Source organism: Schistocerca serialis, chromosome 4 (assembly GCF_023864345.2).
Source record: "Schistocerca serialis cubense isolate TAMUIC-IGC-003099 chromosome 4, iqSchSeri2.2, whole genome shotgun sequence".
NCBI classification, from domain to species: domain Eukaryota; kingdom Metazoa; phylum Arthropoda; class Insecta; order Orthoptera; family Acrididae; genus Schistocerca; species Schistocerca serialis.
Genome location: NC_064641.1, coordinates 456,141,867 through 456,165,439, shown reverse-complemented (window position 1 = coordinate 456,165,439; position 23,573 = coordinate 456,141,867).

The window sequence follows — 23,573 nt, the reverse complement described above, 5'->3', positions numbered from 1 at the left end:
AGATGGGCAACGACGACCGATTTTGAATGGTAAGGGCGTTGTGGTTGTGTGTCACAGTGTTGGCCTGCAAAAAAGATGATCCATGCTCAAATCTCTCTCGTGCCTCAATTTTTTTCCACAAAATTATGATCTGTCTGTCCGGTCATTGACATGTCTGTTCTCCTTCTGGAGTGTTATATAAATCTTGTGGTACGAATATATTGTGGTCGCAAGTAAATGTGATGAATAGTAAAAAACAAATAAACGGGTGCGAACTACAAAGGAATTCAAGAGTCAAAACCTGCAAAACGGAACACAAAGTGTGGTACCTGTGTAGAACAAATAGAAGGTCGTCCGTCTGGACGTCCCTTCCTTAGACCTCGTTGTTACACATGGACGTTACATCACGACACAGACAAAAATTTTAATACAGCGAACTGGCACGCCAGTGACCGTACGGACAGTTCGACCCTTCTCAGTCGAACACTGTGACCGCACAACCACGACGCGCTGATACACTCACTCGATGTTGCACATTTAGAGCTTAGAGCATTCACTGTTTCTATTTTTCTTGTTTTTTCACAGTTCAGTACACCTTCTTCATGTTTTCATGTTTGATCTGGGTCCGGTTTTTGACGGGTTGTCCACTGGGCCATCTTACCACTAAACCTGAGGGAGGATGTAGTGGGGAGATCCCCTTATCAGGCATCCTATTGTACCTCAGCTGGACCGGTCAATCATCCGATCTTAATCCTTTAGAAAATATCTAGAGCTACTACGAATACCGGCTGGAACGTAGAAAACAACTTTCCCGCAGTTTGGTAGCTTCATGGAATCTAATCGACGATGAGTGGGTTCCGTTGGACATGCAACACATGAAGAAATTCGTTGACTGTCTTCCTCCTCGAATTGTGTTCATTAGCATGGCTCGAGACAATGCTACAGGGTATTAGTCTTACGTTTCTAGGAGGCCCCTTTTGTTTCACAGGTGTGCTTGTCCTCCAAACGTAAAACAATCCTGTCGAATTTTGTAGGGATTCCTGGAGAAAAAGATTCTAGCAGAAATCCGCACGGTCCCTAACGAAGCACTAGGTCGTCTTTGATTTTCACAGTCACTATGTTTACTACTAGCTCGTATACCAACAAATGTCACCTGTTGCTAGCTTCTTGCACATGCTTTCATACGGCTTGTGTCGTCATTATTCCAGTCGAGAGTATGCTTCGCAGTAACAAAACGTTTAATCTCATTATTCAATACACCATATAAAGTCCGGTTACGTTTGCGAGCACTCATAGTCTGAAAAAAAAATTAACAACACGTCTGTCTCAGTAAATGTGGGAATCGCTCTGTGACTACAACGGTGCAATTCATCGGTAAAAAGTTACAGAAGTATCACTGTATCCACTAGTGTATTCCTTTGAAAATCCAGTCGCTCTGCAGCAGTGTTTCATCGTAATTTTCACTTATTCGCTGCTAGATCTTATGGTGTCTAATCACACAACAATGCAACGTTTCTTTCATAAGCGTTGAGGGTACAACAGATCACTGATTATGAAAAACAACAAATCGAACAAAACTCGATTCATGTATGTAACTCTCGCGCTTGTCACTAAAAAGATACTGATAAGTACGAGTAGGACTCACGCACTGAGAGTTCAAACTTATCTTCAGTTGAAACTTCCGGGCTCAGAGGCCGTGGTCGATGTATAAAATTTCCACCTAACGTTTCGTCTCCATCTGCGGGAGACATCTTCTGAGGTCGTACGGCTACTGCCACTGAGGCTCCAGGTAGTCTCGCATTTATAGAGCGCATAGAGGGCACCACCATTCGTCACGTGAAGCCGACGGTATGCCTATCTTTGGAAGGCGTCATCATTCTCGATTAAGAGTAATCGATTGTCATTCTGCTGGCGTAACGTCGACATCCATATTTTGTCTAACTTTAAAACTTCCTCTTGTCTATTAAAATTGTTATGATGTTCGTGAATCTCTATTGCTTCTCTATACATGGGCGCATGATAATGGGATGTTCGTGCTATAACGCTTGTCACACTAAATTTAATTTCGTGGTTCCCACCTCGAAAAACGTGCTCAGCTACGGCTGATTTTTCGATGTGTCCTAAGCGTCAGTTTCTTTCATGTTAGGCTAAGCGGGTGTTTACACTTCTTTTCGTTGTTCCAATATATACTTGTCCACAACTGCATGGAATTTTGTATACCCCAGGTGTTGCTAGGGGGTCTTTTGCAGTTCTTAAATATTCCTTAACCTTCTTGGTGGGTCTGAAGATTATTTCGATTCCATAATTGGCCAGAACTTTCCCGATACGGTCCATGACTTTATTAATGAACGGTAGGAAAACTATTCCAGTAGGTGACCGTTGTTGCTCTGGACTTCTGGCTTCTTTTCTTCTTTGATGGAGAGCTCGATCACTTTCCTTCCTAGTATATCCGTTTTTCATGAAGGCTGACCGTCAGTGATTTAGTTCATCTTGTAAATAAGCCTGCTCGCATATTTTGTTGGCTCTGTCCACCAAGGTTTTCATGACACCTCTTTTTTGCCTAGGATGATGGTTAGATTCCTTGTGGAAGTGTCGATCCGTGTGAGTGTTCTTTCTATATACCTTTTGGCTCTAGGGTTTATTTTCCTATTTACAGTTGGTGTATTAACAGGGTTAGTACTAGCAAACTCGTCACTTGACATTGTATTACTTGACACATATCCCACTCACCCTTTTAATTACCGACACATCCAGGAAAATGAGTTGACCATTGCTCTCTTTCTCCGTCGTAAACTGTATCTTCGGGTTAATACTGTTCAGATGCACCAAGAAGACATCCATCTCTTCTTCACCATGAGTCCACACTACAAATGTGTCATCAACATAGCGGTACCATATAGCAGGCTTTTTACTGGCAGTCTGCAGTGCTCGCTGTTCGAAGATCTCCATAGAAAAATTGGCAACAGCTGGGCTGAGAGGGCTTCCCATTGCCACCCCGTCGATCTGTTCGTAAAACTCGTTGTTATACTGGAAATAAGTTGTCGTCAGGCAGTGTTTCAATAAAGTCACTATATCAGTCGTAAAAATATCTGCTATATATGAAATAGCTTCGTTTACAGGCACCATGGTAAACAATGACACTACATCAAAGCTCACAGGAATATCACTTTGGCTGACGTTAATCTCCCTCAGTTTTTCAATAAAACGCGCCGAGTTTTTAAAGTAACTGTCCGTTCTGCCAATATATGGTTTCAGCAAGCAGCCGAGATATCTGGCCACCTCTTGTGTTGGAGATCCTATGGCACTCACAATCGGTCTCAACGGAACATGTGGTCTATGTACCTTTGGGAGTCCATAAAGTCTGGGTGGATAAGCTTCCGTTTTGCAGAGTTGTTTTTTATCGCCTGAAGAAAGAGAAGACGGTTTTGCTGAACACCGAAGATTATCACAAAAACATTAGTGTCCTTCTGGATCCCACAATGTATAAAAAGCTTCAAAAGGATCCTACAACCAAAATTTTGAGTAATACCAATCAACTGGTAAAACAGTCTTCTTTTTCTTCGGACGATAAAAACAACTGTGCAAAACGGAAACTTATCCACCCAGACTTCATGTACTCCCAAAGGTACATAAACCACTATTCCCGTTAGGACCGATTGTGAGTGCCATAGGATCTTCAACACAAGAGGTGGCCAGATATCTTGCCTGCTTGCTGCAACCGTACATTGGCAGCAATGGAAAGCCCTCTCAGCCCAGCTGTTGCCAATTTTTCTATGGAGATCTTCGAACAGCGAGCACTGCAGACTGCCAGTAAAAAGCCTGCTAAATGGTACCGCTATGTTGATGACACATTTGTAGTGTGGACTCATGGTGAAGAAGAGATGGATGTCTTCTTGGTGCATCTGAACAGTATTAACCCGAAGATACAGTTTACGACGGAGAAAGAGAGCAATGGTCAACTCATTTTCCTGGATGTGTCGGTAATTAAAAGGGTGAGTGGGATATGTGTCAAGTAATACAATGTCAAGTGACGAGTTTGCTAGTACTAACCCTATTAATACACCAATTGCAAATAGGAAAATAAACCCTAGAGCCAAAAGGTATATAGAAAGAACACTCACACGGATCGACACTTCCACAAGGAATCTAACCATCATCCTAGGCAAAAAAGAGGTGTCATGAAAACCTTGGTGGACAGAGCCAACAAAATATGCGAGCAGGCTTATTTACAAGATGAACTAAATCACTTACGGTCAGCCTTCATGAAAAACGGATATACTAGGAAGGAAAGTGATCGAGCTCTCCATCAAAGAAGAAAAGAAACCAGAAGTCCAGAGCAACAACGGTCACCTACTGGAATAGTTTTCCTACCGTTCATTAATAAAGTCATGGACCGTATCGGGAAAGTTCTGGCCAATTATGGAATCGAAATAATCTTCAGACCCACCAAGAAGGTTAAGGAATATTTAAGAAATGCAGAAGACCCCCTAGCAACACCTGGGGTATACAAAATTCCATGCAGTTGTGGACAAGTATATATTGGAACAACGAAAAGAAGTGTAAACACCCGCTTAGCCTAACATGAAAGAAACTGACGCTTAGGACACATCGAAAAATCAGCCGTAGCTGAGCACGTTTTCCGAGGTGAGAACCACGAAATTAAATTTAGTGTGACAAGCGTTATAGCACGAACATCCCATTATCATGCGCCCATGTATAGAGAAGCAATAGAGATTCACAAACATCATAACAATTTTAATAGACAAGAGGAAGTTTTAAAGTTAGATAAAATATGGATGTCGACGTTACGCCAGCAGAATGACAATCGATTACTCATAATCGAGAATGATGACGCCTTCCAAAGATAGGCATACCGTCGGCTTCACGTGACGAATGGTGGTGCCCTCTATGCGCTCTATAAATGCGAGAGTACCTGGAGCCTCAGTGGCAGTAGCCGAACGACCTCAGAAGATGTCTCCCGCAGATGGAGACGAAACGTTAGGTGGAAATTTTATACATCGACCACGGCCTCTGAGCCCGGAAGTTTCAACTGAAGACAACACCGGCCGTGAAAGCCTACATTGTACGAGTTCAAACTTAATTATTTATACAGTGTTTCCCACAAATGTCGTGACAGATTTCGAGGGGTTGTAGAGGGTGTCTTGTGGAACAAATCGAGTATAGGAACCCGTGTCTGGAAACTTCATCCAACGACGCTACAGGGCGTCGAAGTCGTGGGCGCCGGCGCCTAACATTAGACCACCTCTACGGATGCAGACGTGACAGGTATGCTGAAGGACCGTAGGCTGAACGTCTAGGACTGTTGTTTGTCGTTTAGTGATCACTACTGATGCCACGATCGCCAGTGGACAAACGAGCTAGCTGCTACGTAGAAAGGCCTTGTGTCCTATTAATGTGTTCCTTCGTTGCCTTGGTGGATGACTGTTTCGGACGAAGGTTTCCATCCGCAATTTATTTTTCTCCTGGAAGCCTCTAAAAACTCCTGTGTTTTCCGGTGCAGATGTAAGCCCGTGTTCAAAACCATCATCCACCAAGACAACAGGGCACAGCATTCACAGGAAACAAGACAGTTACATAGCAGCTAGATCTTCTCCACTGGCGATCGCCATAATCAGTGGCGATCACTGAATAACAAGCAACATTGTGACACGTTCCACCTATAGTTCGTCAACGTATGAGTTCACATTTGCTGCCGAAGGTGTCCCTTGTGGCAGGTGCCAGCGCTGTAGCTTCGCCGCCCTGCAGCGTCGTCGGATGACGTTTCCAGACACGGGTCCTTGTTCTCGATTTGTTCCTCAAGGCACGCTCTGCAACGCCTCGGGGTTTGTCGATACATTTTTGGAACATCCTCTATAGATAGTGAAACCATCCCAGGAATCGAAAATTCCAAAGGCTTTTGTCTCTTATCGATATCGATACTGGCAACACATCAAAATATGTGACATAAATGGCCGTATCTTTGCATTTCACTGACACAGAAGCTTAAATATTTTACACGCCCAAGGGCCGTAATCTTAATAAATTTCAGCTTGATACCTCTACCCGTTCCTGAGGAAAGGAGACCTTAACAGGTGGACAAATAGGCACACAAACAACAAAGTGATCGCGTAAGGGTTCCGTTTGTACCGACTGAGATATGGAACCCCGAAAAGGCACTGTATTTTAGTATCAACATACAGTTTCTTGACAAAATGGAATGTATAAAGGGGCACTTGATGTCATACATCTTCTACTCTTACCGAAAAAAGCCTAGTTGCTTGGTGGAAGTACATCCTTTCCTCTTGCTGTTACAATCTCTACTTTCGTATTCCCTTCCAGAAAAATAAACATCCTGTTAAGGCAATTATCAGCTTGCAAATACTTTATAAAATGCATGCCACACAAATGCCGACTATTTATATTTTATTACAACCGGTTTTGGTGATAAACCATGTTCACGGTCGTCGAAATATTAATCTACAGCCAACATTACACATCAAAACTAAAAGTATCGCTCATTTCAAACATTACAAGTATGATATAATCGTATGCCTGAAGAGCAGGAGAGTTACTTACTCTTCCGACGGATATCATATTTGTAATTTTTGGAATGAACTATACTTTTTGTCATGATATATAACATCGGCTGCAGATTAATATTTCGATGACCGTGAACATTATTTACGATCAAACTGGTTGGAATAAAATATAAATGGAGTCACCTTTCGTGCGTTATGATTTTATAAAGTAGGCCAGAAAAACGTTTCTATAGACGGTGGTGATGTTCATGCTGATGCAATATCTTCGTATGGTGAATTATAATGTAATACGAAAAATGCATTATTTATTAATTTATGCATATGGTTCATGTGGAAAGGTAGGTGCTTTCAGGACCTGTCTTACCAAACATCCTCAGTGAGGAGTGTATAGTAATAATAATAATAATAATAATAGGGTTAGTTTGGCAAATGAAGTTGATCGATGAAAACAGAAACACACAGAAATGAGAAAAGTAGATAGTGGTAATTTGACAGAGATAATTATCCCTGTTCAGGAAGGAAAAAGCGAAGATATGCCGAAAGAAAATTAATGCCGATAGTAAGACATTGTAAATTATTAATCTCTTCTTGAATGCAAAGTGGATTTTAAGAAGATGGATGTTATTGGGTATTGCAGTTATTGTGTGATACTGTACGCAAGAATATGTATTGAAGTCACCCGTGATTGAGAAACCAACGAACGAATCACAGAACGTAAAAATCACGTTGTAAACCCGGTCGTGATCAAACAGCCGAACGTGACAGACACATCTTACGCAAATATTTAAGACTATCTCGAGTCGTGTGTAGTTTTCACCATCTGTGCCGTTTTGAACTACATCATATTACTATACAGGGTGTTACAAAAAGGTACGGCCAAACGTTCAGGAAACATTCCTCACACACAAAGAAAGAAAATATGTTACGTGGACATGTGTCCGTAAACGCTTACTTTCCATGTTAGAGCTCATTTTATTACTTCAAATCACATTAATCATGGAATGGAAACACACAGCAACAGAACGTACCAGCGTGACTTCAAACACTTTCTTACAGGAAATGTTCAAAATGTCCTCCGTTAGCGAGAATACATGCATCCACCCTCCGTCGCATGGAATTCCTGTTGCGCTGATGCAGCCCTGGAGAATGGCGTATTGTATCACAGCCGTCCACAATACGAGCACGAAGAGTCTCTACATTTGGTAACGGGGTTGCGTAGACATGAGCTTTCAAATGCCCCCATAAATTAAAGTCAAGAGGGTTGAGGTCAGGAGAGCGTGGAGGCCATGGAATTGGTCCGCCCCTACCAATCCATCGGTCACCGAATCTGTTGTTGAGAAGCGTACGAACACTTCGACTGAAATGTGCAGGAGCTCCACCGTACATGAACCACATGTTGTGTCGTACTTGTAAAGGCACATGTTCTAGCAGCACAGGTAGAGTATCCCGTATGAAATCACGGCGGTGAATCGAGGAAGTACAGTACATACTGAAGAAACTAAAATGAGCTCTAACATGGAAATTAAGCGTTTCCTAACACATGTCCACCTAACATCTTTTATTTATTTGTGTGTAAGGAATGTTTCCTGAAAGTTTGGCCGTACCTTTTTGTAACACCCTGTAGATTTGGTAGGATGAAACACAACAGTAATTTTTGTTTTACTGGCAAAAAATTTCTAATTTTTTTGGTTCCGTCCAGGCGAGACCGGTATTTCCTGCACTCCGTGTCAGTTTGTTCTTCCCAGTTTAAATGTCCATCCAAGATTGTGATGAGATCTGTTTATGTTTTTGTAGGGTAACTGAATACCATTACGGAGTGCTGGAAGAACTGTTACACAGTTTTCACAGACAAAATCACGGTGTGATATGTGGATGACGTGAATTGTTAGGGTTTGGTTTAAGACAGTAGATTGTGTCTGTCGTGATAATGAAAAAAAAAAAGACAAAGTCGCCAAACCCGCCTGATAAAGCAGCAGCAGTTTTCTTAGGACTGTCGCTTAGATACAGTTACACGTCGTCAGCGTACAATTACAAGACTATAGCACCGAGAAAAACAATGCACAAAGTTCTAAACCCTAAGGGACTTCGTCAGTTGTGTTTTTCATATTGCAGGATGTCGAATCGTATTATACAAGAAATGGACAATAAAATGGAAAGACTGCAAGAAATGTATTCTTGAACTTAATACAGCTGCTGGGCAAGAATGCAGTTTTCACTGTCGTATTTGAAAGCGAATGGCACCTGTGCAATGTCTTCAATACGTTGCAAGTGTCAGTCGTGGTCGGAACTGTTGTGTCCTGCCCAATCGTCTCTTACAGGGTGCCCAAAAAGATGCTGCTTTCTCGGATAGCTATACGACAATTCAAGCAGATTGACAATATTTAATTTTGGTTTACAAGAACGTGTCGCAAGCGTTGTGCGACATGCAAATAAAAAATGTCTTTCGCTATATACAATGCTGTTTCTAGTTCAGGACTGCTAGTACCCGTCTGCTATTCTCCATCTTCTAACTTTCCAGCCAAGGCTGGCAGGAGCGGCGCTTATATTCTCTTCTAGAGGCCGCTCCTGTCGTGGTGACGTCCTAGTCAGCGTGCTATTGGCTGACGTCGTGTCACCGCCCTCTTTGCTCTTGCGTTCTTTATCTTTGTGCCGACGCTTGTCGTTAGGCCGGAACAGGAACAGTGTTCTGTGTAGTTGCGAATCCATTGTGTCGGAGCTAGGGGAATTCGAACGTGGGAAAATTGTTGGTGCTGATATAGTGGATGCTTCCACAACTAAGATAGCTGGAGTGTTTGGTGTTTCACAAGAGGCACCATTCGAAGATTTATACAGCATACAGGGAAAGTGGAAAAACATCATCCGCAAAGTCACGACGTGAACGAAAGTGTGTGTTGAGTGTCATGACAGACAGTCATTGAAGAAGAGTGTGACGAAAAAGAAGAGGACGACAACCGCGAAAATCACTGCAGAATTGAATGTCGCACTCGCGAACTCTGTGCGCATCAAAAGAACAAGAACGGTGCTCTATAAGTAGAGTATTGCAGGGCGAGCTGGAATTCCAGAACCATTCATGTGTGACGCAAATACCCGTAATACGAAAACGTTATGCCGAAACCATAAAATCTGCACTAGGTGGCATTGGAAGAATGTCGTTTGATCGGATGAGTCTTGCTTCAACCTGTTTTCAACTTCTGGACGAGATTATATACCCAAACAGTAAAACGTGGCAGGTGTTCGGTGATGATTTGGGCAGCCATATGGTAGTATTCCGTGGGTACCATGGTTACTCTGAGAGATCGCATTACTGCCTGGGATTATGTGACCATTTTGGTTGATCAGGTCCATCCCATGCTACAATGTGCTTGTTTCCCAATGGTGATGCTGTGTTACAAGATGACAGGATCCCTGTTCACACAGATCCACGAGGACCAATTATCGCATTTCCACTGGCCATAACATCAACCACATCTCAATATTGTTGAGAGAAGGTTGTGTGATCGCTTTCGATCTCTGTCACCGTCACCCGAATTTGCCACTATTTTGCAGAAAGAATGGTATAAGATTCGCTTGGAAGCTATATAGGGCCTGTATTTATCCATTCTGAGACGACTGGAAGCTATTTTGAATGCCAATGGTATTCCTACATCGTATTTTAGGCATCTTAATGCGTTGGATGATGTATTTTCATACTTTTGTCCACCATCAGTGTTCAACAGAACTAATCAAGTAGTGTTGAGTTTATCTTCCGTCATCGATGCTGACTGTAATGCCTCTCTCCCTACCTACTCCTCGACCAAATCCTGAAAAGCTGTAAGGACCAAATTACACTTCAAGAAACAGAAGACAGTGAGGGTAGTGTATTGACTCTAAATGACTATTTGTTCTGGAAGATGGTCACCTACAAGTTTTACGATCGTCAACGATTTTCAGCCCATTTCGATTGTTGTTCTTCTACCATTATTTATACAATTCCAGTAATCTTTACCTTATTATATTTACCTCTTTGGTGACAGGAAGGGCACCCGGGCGCTCTCTACCACTAACATTGCCAAATCCCGTGATTATGATGCCGACCCTGTGAAGATACGGGATAAAGCCAGGAAAATCAAGAAAAAAAAGAAGAGAGTATTTGCCTTTAAGTTGATAACAACAGAGAAGTAGTTTTCAGTTACAAGATCAGATATGTGTGAGATGAATAAAACCATCACGCCACCCCGCTTTAAGGATATTATCAGTAGCAGAACCAGAGACATCGGATGTTCTGTGACAACCTAAACTGTGATTTCCTGGGCTCTATTGACTGACAGAGACCGCCGACAGTTGAAGAGGGTCGTAATGTGTAATAGGCAGATATCTATTCAGACCATCACACAGGTATTCCAAACAGCATCAGAAATGTAAATGTAGGAATTTGTAAGAATATGAAATGGAATATCCGCAAAGGCTCAGTCGTGTATGAAGCAAGTGGTAGCTCGTGGGACCGGTTCTAGAAATTTGCTCAAATATTTGGGACCCGTACCAAATAGGACTAACAGGTGATATTGAACGTATACAGAGAAGGGCAGCACGAATGGTCATAGGTTTGTTTGATCCGTGGGAGACTGTCACTGAGATACTGAAGGAACTGACCTGGAAGACTCTTGAAGATAGATGTAAACTATCATGAGAATGTCTATAACAAAGTTTCAAGAACCGGTTTTAAATTATGGCTGTAGGAATATACTACAACCCTCTACGTATCACTCACGTACGAATCTTGAGGATAAGATTAAACTAATTACTGCACGCGTGGAGGCAATTAAACAGTCATTCTTCCCACGCTCCATACGGGAACGGAACGGGAAGAAACTCTAATAACTGGTACAATGGGACGTATCCTCTACCATGCACCTCACGGTGGTTTGCAGAATATAGATATAGATTAGATATAGTCGTCAACGTGTTGCCGATAGTTCCTCATTTACTTTACCCTTACTTTTCTGTACAGATGAGATTTGTCTTACACGGTCCAGTCACATTAGTGTGTCCACCACCTATATTGGACGTCAATGTGCAATAACCAGTCACAGACGGAAGGTGAAAGCACTAGCAGAGGAGGGTACATAAAGCGTTTGAAAAATGACGTGATTCCACCAAGCTGTATTTTAAATTACTTTATTTGCGCTGCTTGATGTAATCACGTCATGTTCGGAATTTATTGACTCTGTGGGTCCCACTCAGAAGAAAAAATATATAATGTGAGTCTTGGGTACAGGAACCAATGCAGACATTGTCGTAATGTGGATACAGAGTTCTTTACCTGACGTCGAAAGTGGTATGATCATTGGCTTTCGGGCCAGGGTGGAAGCATTTCTGAAATGGCTAAGTTTGTAAACCGTTCGCGGGTCGCTCTGGTCAAACTGTACCGTGCATGGCAAAATGGCAAAAAGGCACCTAGGCAACTGTGGTGCATCACGGGTCATAGATGACAGGGGTAACTGATGGCTGCGGAGATGTGTACGGGCGAACAGACGTGCAGCTGTTGAGCAACTGAAGGCCCAGATGAATCGAGGGTTACCAACTGTGTCTCGTCAACGACCATTCAGCGAACGTTGGTGCATATGGACCTCCGCAGCAGGAACCTGGTGCATGCAACCCTGATGACTGCTGTTCATCAGCGACGAAGGCTAGTATTTGCAGCTGGAGGTCCAGTGAGCGGTGACAAATGTCCTTTTGAGATTATACAGGGTGATTCAAAAAGAATGCCACAACTTTAAAAATGTGTATTTAATGAAAGAAACATAATATAACCTTCTGTTATACATCATTACAAAGAGTATTTAAAAAGGTTTTTTTTCACTCAAAAACAAGTTCAGAGATGTTCAATATGGCCCCTTCCAGACACACGAGCAATATCAACCCGATACTCCAACTCGTTCCACACTCTCTTTAGCATGTCAGGCGTAACAGTTTGGATAGCTGCTGTTATTTCTCGTTTCAAATCATCAATGGTGGCCGAAACACCATATCCTTAACATACCCCCATAAGAAAAAATCGCAGGGGGTAAGATCAGGGCTCCTTGGAGGCCAGTGATGAAGTGCTCTGTCACGGGCTGCCTGGCGGCCGATCCATCGCCTCGGGTAGTTGACGTTCAGGTGGTTACGGACAGATAAGTGCCAATGTGGTGGCGCTCCATCCTGCTGAAATATGAATTGTTGTGCTTCTTGTTCGAGCTGAGGGAACAGCCAATTCTCTAACATCTCCAGATACTGTAGTCCAGTTACAGTAGCACCTTCGAAGGAAAAGGGACCAAAAACTTTATTGGCTGAAATGGCACAGAAAACGTTCACCTTAGGCGAGTCACGTTCATACTGAGTTGTTTCCCGCGGATTCTCAGTGCACGTCGATTCACTTCTGCCGTACTCAATAACACAAAAAGCTTTCTGTTGAGCGGTCGCCATCTTAGCATCAACTGACGCTGACGCCTAGTCAACAGCGCCTCAAGCGAACAAATGTACAACTAAATGAAACTTTATAGCTCCCTTAATTCGCCGACAGATAGTGCTTAGCTCTGCCTTTTGTTGTTGCAGAGTTTTAAATTCCTAAAGTTGTGGTATTCTTTTTGAATCACCCTGTATTTTACGCTCCATCGAATCGTTGGCGAGTACGGTCTGAAACGTCTCATAGCTGATAAGGAGGGAGCGCTACGGTCTGGGGAATGTTTCCATGGCATGCCCCGGGTCTTCTCGTCATTCTGGGAGGCACAATGGGTCATCTGAAGTATGCATCTAAGCTTGAGAACCATGTTCAGCCATACATGCTGGTTGTTTTACTCGGCGCGATGACGTCTACCAGTAGGACAGCGCAAAGTGTCACGCACATTGTAGTGTATGTGCGTTGTTCGAAGAGCACTAGCGTGAGTTTACCATACTGACACGGCCACCAAACTCTCCTGATTCAAAACCCAATCGGGAATCTGTGGGACCACATCGATCGGACTTGATGGACCCTCAACCGAGAAACCTAGCGCAACTGTCCACGGTGCTGGAGTCCGCACGCCTCCACATCCCTGTCGGTAACTTTCAGAACCTCACTGACTCTTCCTGCACGTCTCGCAGCGATCAGCGCTGTAAAAGGTGTGGTTATTCAGGCTACTGACAAGTGGTCACACTAATGTGACTAGACAGCGCAAAATATCGAAGCGTTGTTCATACTCCTGCGCTTATTCTTGGGAGAAATATTCTGAAAACTGGGAAATGCACAGAACTGAACCACGTGTTTCTGGTTTCAATATTTCAAGCTGCCGCGTTAAACTCTTGTAGGACACAGAGAGGTTCGCAGTTGTTGGAGATCACATTGTTAATGCCCCTAACCAAATTACTGTCAGATGCACTTCTTTACAAATATATGAGGGGTGCCATACTAGCCTTTCTGGAGGACAATACCTTGCCGTCGGACTCTAGTATATGGAACCATCTCGACGGCGCTCCAGCCACAATCGATCGCCTGGCGCACATCTCGCAAATATCTCCGGGCAGAGAGTGATTGGAAGTGGCTGGCCGCCCCTCTGCCTACGCGCCCCCTGACCTCGCCTCTCTTTTCGCTGTGGCAGTGCGGCAAGGCTACAGTATGCGCAGCATCAACGGAAAAAGTAGGTGGTGGTGGGTAGTGTTTAACGTCCCGTCGACAACGAGGTCATTAGAGACGGAGCGCAAGCTCGGGTTAGGGAAGGATTGGGAAGAAAATCGAAATCGGCCGTGCCCTTTCAAAGGAACCATCCCGACATTTGCTTGAAACTATTTAGGGAAATCACGGAAAACCTAAATCAGGATGGCCGGAGACGCAGTCAAGATGCGGTGGGTAGCCACGAAAGTGCTCCTGCCGTCATACGATGTCTCACCCCAGACCATAAGTACGATGCGAATGCGAGTCCAGTGTGCTAACCACTGCGCCACCTCGCTCGGTGAAAAAAGTAGGCTACATGAAGCTACAGAGTGCCTCTTTACGAGTATTCATATAACATGAAGTGGTCGGGTAATCCAATAGTAATTTATGTTAGGTAATGAATGCTTTAGGGTATTCATTACAAATACATAAGAACATAAAATTTTCAAAATTACACGATGATAGTTTCTGGAGCCTGGAACTTGTATTGAAAGTTTGCCGTCGCAAGAAACGACCCAAACCTCGTAGATACTCAATTTAGTACATACGACATAAGTTATCAAACTTCTCTGTACAACATTCCAAATCTTGAAATGATCGTTTGCTTGCATCTTTCCTGTTGTCGACCATAACATGCATACACAAACTAATAGCTATCGAAAAAGTGAAGGTAGCTGGAATTTTACGATTATGAAAGAATCGAAAAGCCTCTGTAACAGTGAGCAATAAATCAACCAGTAAATGAACGTACACAAGCAACAAGAACTAACAGATGGAGGAAAATAATATTGCGCTGCTGTTTGCTCATGGAGATTTTTTATTGTAGTTAATGGTAAGGAAACGTAATATTTTCGACGCTAAGTTATTGAATCTTGCTGTCGATATTCTCTTTCAGTCTACGTCGTACTCTGACGGATAAAATCGCAACACCAAAAAAATAAATAAATAATGCAGAGTGTGAAATTTCGGAAACACGTCTAGGTAACATATTTAACTAATTAGCATTGCAAAATCACAGGTGTGATAATCCACTGCAAATGTGAAATACTGGCATATTAATAACCGGTATAACCGGCAGAACGTTGAATGCAAGCATGCAGACGTACATGCATTGTGCTGCACTGGTGGCGGGTGTCTGTCTGTGGGATGGAGTTCCATGCCTTTTACACTTGGTTCGGCTATGCAAGGTCGATTAAAGCTGTTTGTGGATGACTCTGGAGTCTTTGTCCAAAGACGTTCCACAGGTGCTCGATTGGAGACAGATGTTATGATCGATCGGGACAAGACAACATATCGACACACTGTAGAGCATTTTGAGTTACAACAGCGGTATGAAAACACCTCCTGGAATGCGGTTCATGAATGTCAGCGCAACAGGTTGTACCACCGGACTGACGTACAAATTTGCAGTCAAGATGCGGTGGATAGCCACGAAAGTGCTCCTGCCGTCATACGATGTCTCACCCCAGACCATAAGTACGAGTGTGCGTCCAGTGTGTCTAGCACGCAGACAGACTGGTTGCAGGGCCTCAACTGGCCTCCTAATCAACACACGGATATCACTGGAACGGTGGCACAGCCAGCTTTCATCAGCAAACACAAGGGATCTCCGCCCTGTCCTTCAATGAGCTCTCGCTTGATACCACTGAAATCACAAATGGCGGTGGTTTGGGGTCAGTGGAATACACGTTCCAGGGCACCTCGCCCGAAGCTGTCCTTGAAGTAAACGATGTGTAACAGTTCGTTGTTTCACTGTGGTGCAAACTGCTGCACAAATTTCTGCTGTAGATGCAGTACGACGTGCCAGAGCAATACGCCGAACACGTTGTTCTTCCGGCTCGGTAGTGCCACGTTGCCATCCGGAGTCAGTCTCCTAGCGACCGTACATTCTCGTGAGCATCGCTGCCAGCAATCATGTGCAGTCGCTACATTCCTGCCAAGTCTCTCTGCAGTATCCCAGAATGAACATCCGGCTTTTCGTAGCCCCTTTGCACGACTTCGTCCTAACTCAGTGAGGTGCTGATAATGGCGTCTTTGTCGCCTTAAAGACATTCTTGACTAACATCAGCTCACCACTTCCAATCTCAAAGATAACTATCGCTCAAGTCCGTTACAGCGTTTATTTAATACAAACCTGATTTGCATCATCATAGCGGCACTACTAGCGTCATTTTTATGCAACTGGCGCGAAATCTGAGTAGACATCATCTTTCACATGTAGAAACTTTCGTTAATTTGCACAATTCCTTCTTGGTGTTGCGATTATTTTTCCGACAGTGTGTAATGTTGGGCAGGATAATAAATTAAGATCTGCTTCACTATCAGGGCACTACGATACATTTTGGCAAGACGTCTGAGTTTCCATCTTAGGGTGGACTTCACTTGGTCACAAGCAACCAAGTGGATCCTTCTCCTGCGCTTCCGTCTCAGAAAAATTTGTGGTTGTTACCAAGTGACAGCTGAGGTGTGATATATCAGGAACCCAGATACCTTTATCATCAATCAGACATAACACAATGAAGATGTGACTCTATACATGTGGGGCATGGCCGAGCGGTTCTAGGCGCTTCAGTCCGGAACCGCGCGACTGCTACGGTCGCAGGTCCGAATCCCGCCTCGGGTATGGATGTGTGTGATGTTAGTTAGGTTTAAGTAGTTCTAAGTTCTAGGGGACTGATGACCTCACATGTTAAGTCCCATAGTGCTCAGAGCCATTTGAACCATGTGGGGAATGCCTGTTAGCTTTTAAGCTTCTTGTGTCTCTTCCTCGCGACTCGTCCTCTCATGTCTATTGGGAAGGCATCCTTGATGAATATGTACTAGTACGTGCATGTTCTGATGCCGTAAGAGATGATTTAATCTTACAAAATGACAAAACGATGAATCTCGACCATCCGGGTTTCCTTTCAATGACCAGCAGTTTCAGCAGGAAACATTTCAGTGCATTGATTCGCCAGGTGTGTCTCCCTACCTGAATCCATCACGTTTAGGACGCTCAGTTAAAGACAAACGATTAAAGTGTGGAGATCAGTTTACAGTCTAAAAGGCTGCATTAACTATTGCAGCGATGCTATTTATCGAATAAATGGTAGATTCTGGGTCGAATATACTTTAACCAACTGACATTAATGTCTCGTAATATTTCTTTTTATACTAATTATTTCTTTACGACTTTCATTTATAACACCGAACTCTTGTAAGATTCTGAAACATTGCTATTTCAAGGCTTATTAATAGCCAAATATTGTTCAAGTCTATTTATCTAAATATAGACATTTAAAAGACTTGCGGCTTCTGATTCACTGTGAGGCCAGAATGATTACCTGTGGTAATACTGCATCGGAAGAAGCTTGTAGCATATATTCCGAATTATTTGTCCATTCTCACTGCGGAATTAAGTGAACTATTCTCCCAACTACTCATTTTGTAGCAATAGGATAACATAAATAACAGATAGTTGGAATATGCCACACAAGCTATAATTTAGTCCAAAAGGCGGTGGAAATAAATAAAAGCGTACTGCCATTTCCGTTCCCTACTAATATAAACTTCCTTGACTCTGTAATTGGTTCAAATGGTTCAGATGACTCTGAGCACTATGGGACCTAACATCTGAGGTCATCAGTCTCCTAGAACTTAGAACTACTTAAACCTAACTAACCTAAGGACATCACACACATCCATGCCCGAGGCAGGATTCGAACCTACGACAGTAGTGGTCACGCGGTTCCAGACAGAAGCGCCTAGAACCGTTCGGCCACAACGGCCGGCCACTGTAACTGCAAAACTAATTTAACCACAAGCCACTTCGTAAAATATAACAAAATACAAATGTGTGCTGAAAAGTAATCCCTTCGAATTCTTTATATGAAAACTATTAAATATTTTTAACTAAAACAAACGTTATTAACATTCCACATACTTTTTCTTCATGTCTACATATTTGGAGCCCTCTGCCTCTAGACGGCTCCGAATTGTAGCGTGTAATATGACCGTGTGTAACTGAACTATGTTCGTAATTGAAAAACGCCGTGCTCTATTCGAGTTGAGAATTCGAAGGGTTCGTTCACACGTGGCGCGCCCTCTGCTTCAGCATGACAATGCCAGACCCCACACGAGTGCTGCGACATCTCCAACAATCCGATGTCTTGGGTTTATTAACATCAATCATCCTCCATGCTGTGTCCTTTGCGCCATCCATTTTCAGTTTTTCCAAAACGTAAAGAACACCTTCGCGGGCTTCACTTTGATAGTGGTGAAGCGGTCCGATTGTGACTGTATGAACAAAGTCAAACATTCTACGGTGACGGTATCAACAAACTCGTCTCTCGTTAGGAGAAATGAGTTCGTCGCCAGGATGACTATGTTGGAAAATAAATACGTAGACACGAAGAATAACGAAGTTGAATGTTCGTCTGCGTTATTTAAAAAGCTTTAAGAGTTTCCGCAATAAAATTCGGAGGCCCTAATTTCCAGCATGCCGTCGTAAATAGAGAACGTAATTTTATAGCTCTCTGAGTGGACGCTTCGTGAATCGATTCTCTAATTTGCTTGAACACAACTGAATTAACGGAAGCTGTGAACATTAAAAACAGCGCAGCCATAAAGAATAACCGGTGTTGTTTCGATTGCCCTTTTTTTCGAGATACTGTAAATTATGAGAAATTTTCGCCAGCGTCATTTCGTTTTACTGGTAAAGCATCATGAGTACTGAATAACATTTATTGATCCTTTGTTTTGATCGCAGCTGGTCTTTCCTCTCTCTGTTAGGGAGCGGTTGCAGTCGTTAAGAGCTTGATGTCTGTTCCGCTATTCGCTTTTCCGCTTTTGAAATCACACTTTGCCATTAATGGGATTGCATTTTTGTAAGTGTGCTTTAAAAAATATTATAAGTCGGAAAGTGAAAGGAATATATAAAGGAATAGATAAAGGAATGAAACTTGATGATAGTATTGCGGAGAGAGAAGAGAGAGTGGGAGAAAAAAAAATCGTAAAGCACCGAAAGATCTAACTTCAGATAAGACTCCTACAACAGACGGCATTTATTCAGAATGATTTAAGATCCTAGGAAGAGTCAACCATGGCAGATTTGTTTCACATGCTATGCCATATATACACTCACGTTCAGAAAAGAAAAAGAGAAAAAATATAAAAACATAACACATATAACGGCTAGAGATAGGACGTTCATATTCACAAGACATGTACATTAGTATGTTCCGTATACATACTAATTCTGTCGGCCCGCGAGTTTAGGGTCAACATCGATACCGCAGCGCAACACCACCTATCCGTAAAATGTGCCTGCTGCTCTCGTCGTTATAAACCGAAGATAACGAATCTGTGTGACTTGAGCAGGCGTGCAGGATGCCTCGTAGACGTATGTGCGAACCGTACCGTCAAATCGGTGTGTTTGAAAGAGGGCGCATTACTGGCATGAGAGAATGTGATGCATCCATCCGGGAATTTGCTGCTCGTGTTGGACGAAGTGTTTCGGCAGTGCAACAAGAGTGTGCAGAATGGTTCACGGAATGTCGTAGAACACGATGAGATGAATCAGGTCGCACCATTCTGACCACACCCCGAGAAGATCGACACCTCATCCGAAGGACATTGCAGGACAGATCTGCGTCCTTCTCGCCTTTGGCGCAACAGTGGAACAGTGTACGATATCGCACACTATCAGGGGTGACACACCGTCGCCGTTTATTACAGCTTGGGTGACGTGCACGTTGTCCGTTTCTCAGCCTACCTTTGACGAATGTGCAGAAACATGCTGGATGGTAATGGTGTATAGAATGACGTCACTGGGGACACGAATGGCATCAGACATTGTTTTCAGACGAATCCAGGTTCTGTTTGATTGAAAATGATGGCCCTATTCTGGTCCGCTGCAGACAGGGGTAGTGACATCACAGTGACTGAATTCCCATAAGGCATACAGCCCCATCGAGGCCTTATGGTGTGCGGTGCGGTGGAGTACAACCACAAATCATAGTTAGTGCATGTCCAGGGCGCTGTGACAAGTGTGATCTACGTGAATGACATACTGCGACCCGTAGCAGTACCCCTTCTGCACAGCACCTCAGACGCCATTTTTCAGCAAGACAATGCACGATCACATATTGCTCCACGAACACTTGTCTTCTTGGTGTTATAGGATGTCAGCCTTTCTCCCTGGCCCCTACAGATCACCAGACTTGTTGCCAGTCGAATGTTTGTGTGGAATATGGTGAAACGATGGGTGTAGCGCTGTGACCCAATGCCAGTCACCACAGACGAACTTTGCAACATGGACAGTTATACCACAGGAACCTATTCACGCCTTACACGCGTTGATGCTATAACGAAAGGAACTCGTTATCTGGGCCCATGGCGAACCCTGTGGCTACTAGACAACAGGACACATTCTGAACCGAGGTGACTGAAACGATAATCATTTCTGCAGAACATACTAATGTACATGTCCTGTGATATGAACGTGAATGACATAAAGAAAAAGTTAGAAACTTTTGAAATGTGGCACTGCAGAAGAATGCTGAAGATTAGATAGGTTAATCGAGTTACTAATCCAGAAATCGACTTAGGACTCATGTTATAGCTTTACCAAAGGAAAGACAGGATGAAAGAGGACACATGATAAGGAATAATTAATTAAGTAATGGAGGGAAGTATGAGAGACGATAATTGTTGTGGGAGGCCAAGACAGATATGAATGTACCTGCACAGGACACAGAACGGTGGAGAGCTGTATAGAATCAGTCATCAGATTGTTGTCTGCAACACATGCACTTCAGATTTTGGTCAGCAATGAAAGTCATTAATAACACTTTCATCTATGCAGTACGCTGAAGTCAACAAATGTCCAAATAGTACTGGTTAAATAGCAGCTACTGTGAATATGGCCACTGAAACAAAATGTTGCATTATTTTCCACAGACACAATATTTTGAGATCCTACTCATGTGCTGATAACATAGTAAAAATGCAATCAATATATCTGATCAGTAGCGTAAAAATGAAACTTCATTTAACTGACGATTACTGGTGTGATTCGAACATTGCTTATTTGGTGGAACCTTACAACAGCCAGGTGTGGATTTTGTTCTCTATGTGTAAATCAAATGAATGCTACGGGTTTATCTCCGCAGATACTTGCTTTATAACTGAAAACAGTTATTTCGTTGATACTACATATATCACTGATATTTAGTAAAAGGAATTGTGAAATAATTGCAACGGAAAAGAAAGTTGAGGATACAGCTGGATATAAGAGCTGACAACAGATACCGCCGACAAATATAGAGAGCTCAAATAAAGCTAGACAAGAAACTTGACATACGAAGAGCAACTTTGAAAAAGAACACCGACGCTTCTCTCCGGAGCTGTGAGAGCGTGGCAGCTGTCACACTTTTCTTTGAATATCGTTCATTCTGTATGCATTGAATTTTTCTGTCGTTCTCCATGCAAAGCTATGTGAAAATCACTCAACACGTAACCCATTTCGGCCAAAGAAATGCTACCATCTCTTCTGTGCTACAAATTTTCGCTTCCTATGTAAGATTTTTCTATCATGTGTTTCCATGGGTAGAAGCTGCAGTCTACTACCTACTGAAGTGTACTTTTCCTTAACAGTCAATACTGTAATGCATTAATGTATTCTCCCTCATAATGCATTAATGTATTCTCCCTCACATTGTGTGTATATAAACAATCAAGCGATCACCTGACGTAATTTTAACAGACGTCTGGTAAAAACCACTGTTATTTCGTTATTTTTGTTTCTTTCTTTGACGTAAAAATTGATACTCGTTTTCTTACCGACCACTGAGAATGTTTATTTCAGAGCCTCCTTGCAAAATCAATAAGCAGGCTTATTAGCTAGAAGAACTACTTATTTTTTACATGATACGTACTAGAGAAGTTGACAGCAGCTGTCAGTCATATAAAACGGCGCGACTGGGATTAAGAAGTTCTTTGCTCTGTATGAAGTACTTCTGGCTTCATTTAGTATTCATTACTGTAATAAAGCTCTTAAGGAAACGTTTATTGCATCAAAAAATTCAAGGACATTTGTCAACATTAAGAATACATCTATGGTCGCCTGGTTACTATACATTCATGAACCAAAACAGGGTCGTATTGAAATATTTCTTAAATGAACGATCGGACATGGTTAAAAAGTTATTCCTAGGAAATATACTCGTATCAAGACTTCTCCCATAGAAAATTTCAAACATTTCGTATATTTAAGTAAGTATACAGATACTTTAAAGCCTTAAGCGTTGCATTATAATATTTTACTCTGTGTCAGAACGCTTTTCAGCCTTTGTAAGACATCCAGACATCCTTACCGGACCAATAACATATATGCTAACGAATAAAGCTACTACTAGAGATCTGGGTGACGCGCGCACACACTATTCAGTACTTCGTTATGCTCATTATGAAGGGTCTTTAAAAAAAATTAAATAAAGTAAATTTGGATAGAAACGTCGTAATGCGCGTTGTGATATTGAGGTTCTCGGCTACGGTTGCCAACAAATAAAGAAAAATAGTCTACTCAGTGCCCAGTTTCGTTGCAAATTGGTTTAAGATAACATCAGAAAATGAGCAATTACTCCACAAAAATGATCATGTAATAAATAAGTTTAAAGTTGTTGTGGAATGGTTTCTGTGACTTCCTCTACTTGACTATTCCTTGCAATTATACATTTGTCCTGCCAACATAGATTTTTTTGTAATGATACTAATATATAACAATCAGCTCTCTCTATCTCTCTATATATAGCTCTCTCTCGCTCTCTAGCTAGCTAGCTAGTCTTTAGATGACTGGGAGATTGATTTACTGCAATTTTCGTGTAATTTATCGCACTCTAACTTCTTCTTCGTTTATTGGCACTTTTTCTCATTTAAAATAGCTTATAATTTTCATGTACTTTTTATTGCATCTCCTTTGTAAAAGTGGCTAATGTATAGATTAATTGGATAAACTGGTTCCTTTAATTAGCGTTGGGAAAATACAATTAATACTATTGTCGGTGCTTTATGTGATGAAGATCTGGCGGATTTCCGCGCCTGAAATAAACAATGCATGGACTCAATACTCACGGATCAGAGATAATCGTAGAGGGTGCAGTGTTCTGTCTTGTTAGTTAATGGATGGCAACAGCTTTGTTATATGTAGAAACGTAATTTGCTGCAAATTCCTAGTCGTTCGACCGCTTTCCAGCAAATAGTCCTCCCCATGAGCTATCTGTCCTTTTTAATACGAAATCGTCAGGAAAATCGCTATTCAGTTCTCTCTTCATAGTTCCATTTATCTCACAAGCATCCATCCATACCAAGATCAAATGTTGTTGACGATTATATCAACTATTGAAGTCTTTAAATTGCGAGTTAATGACTGC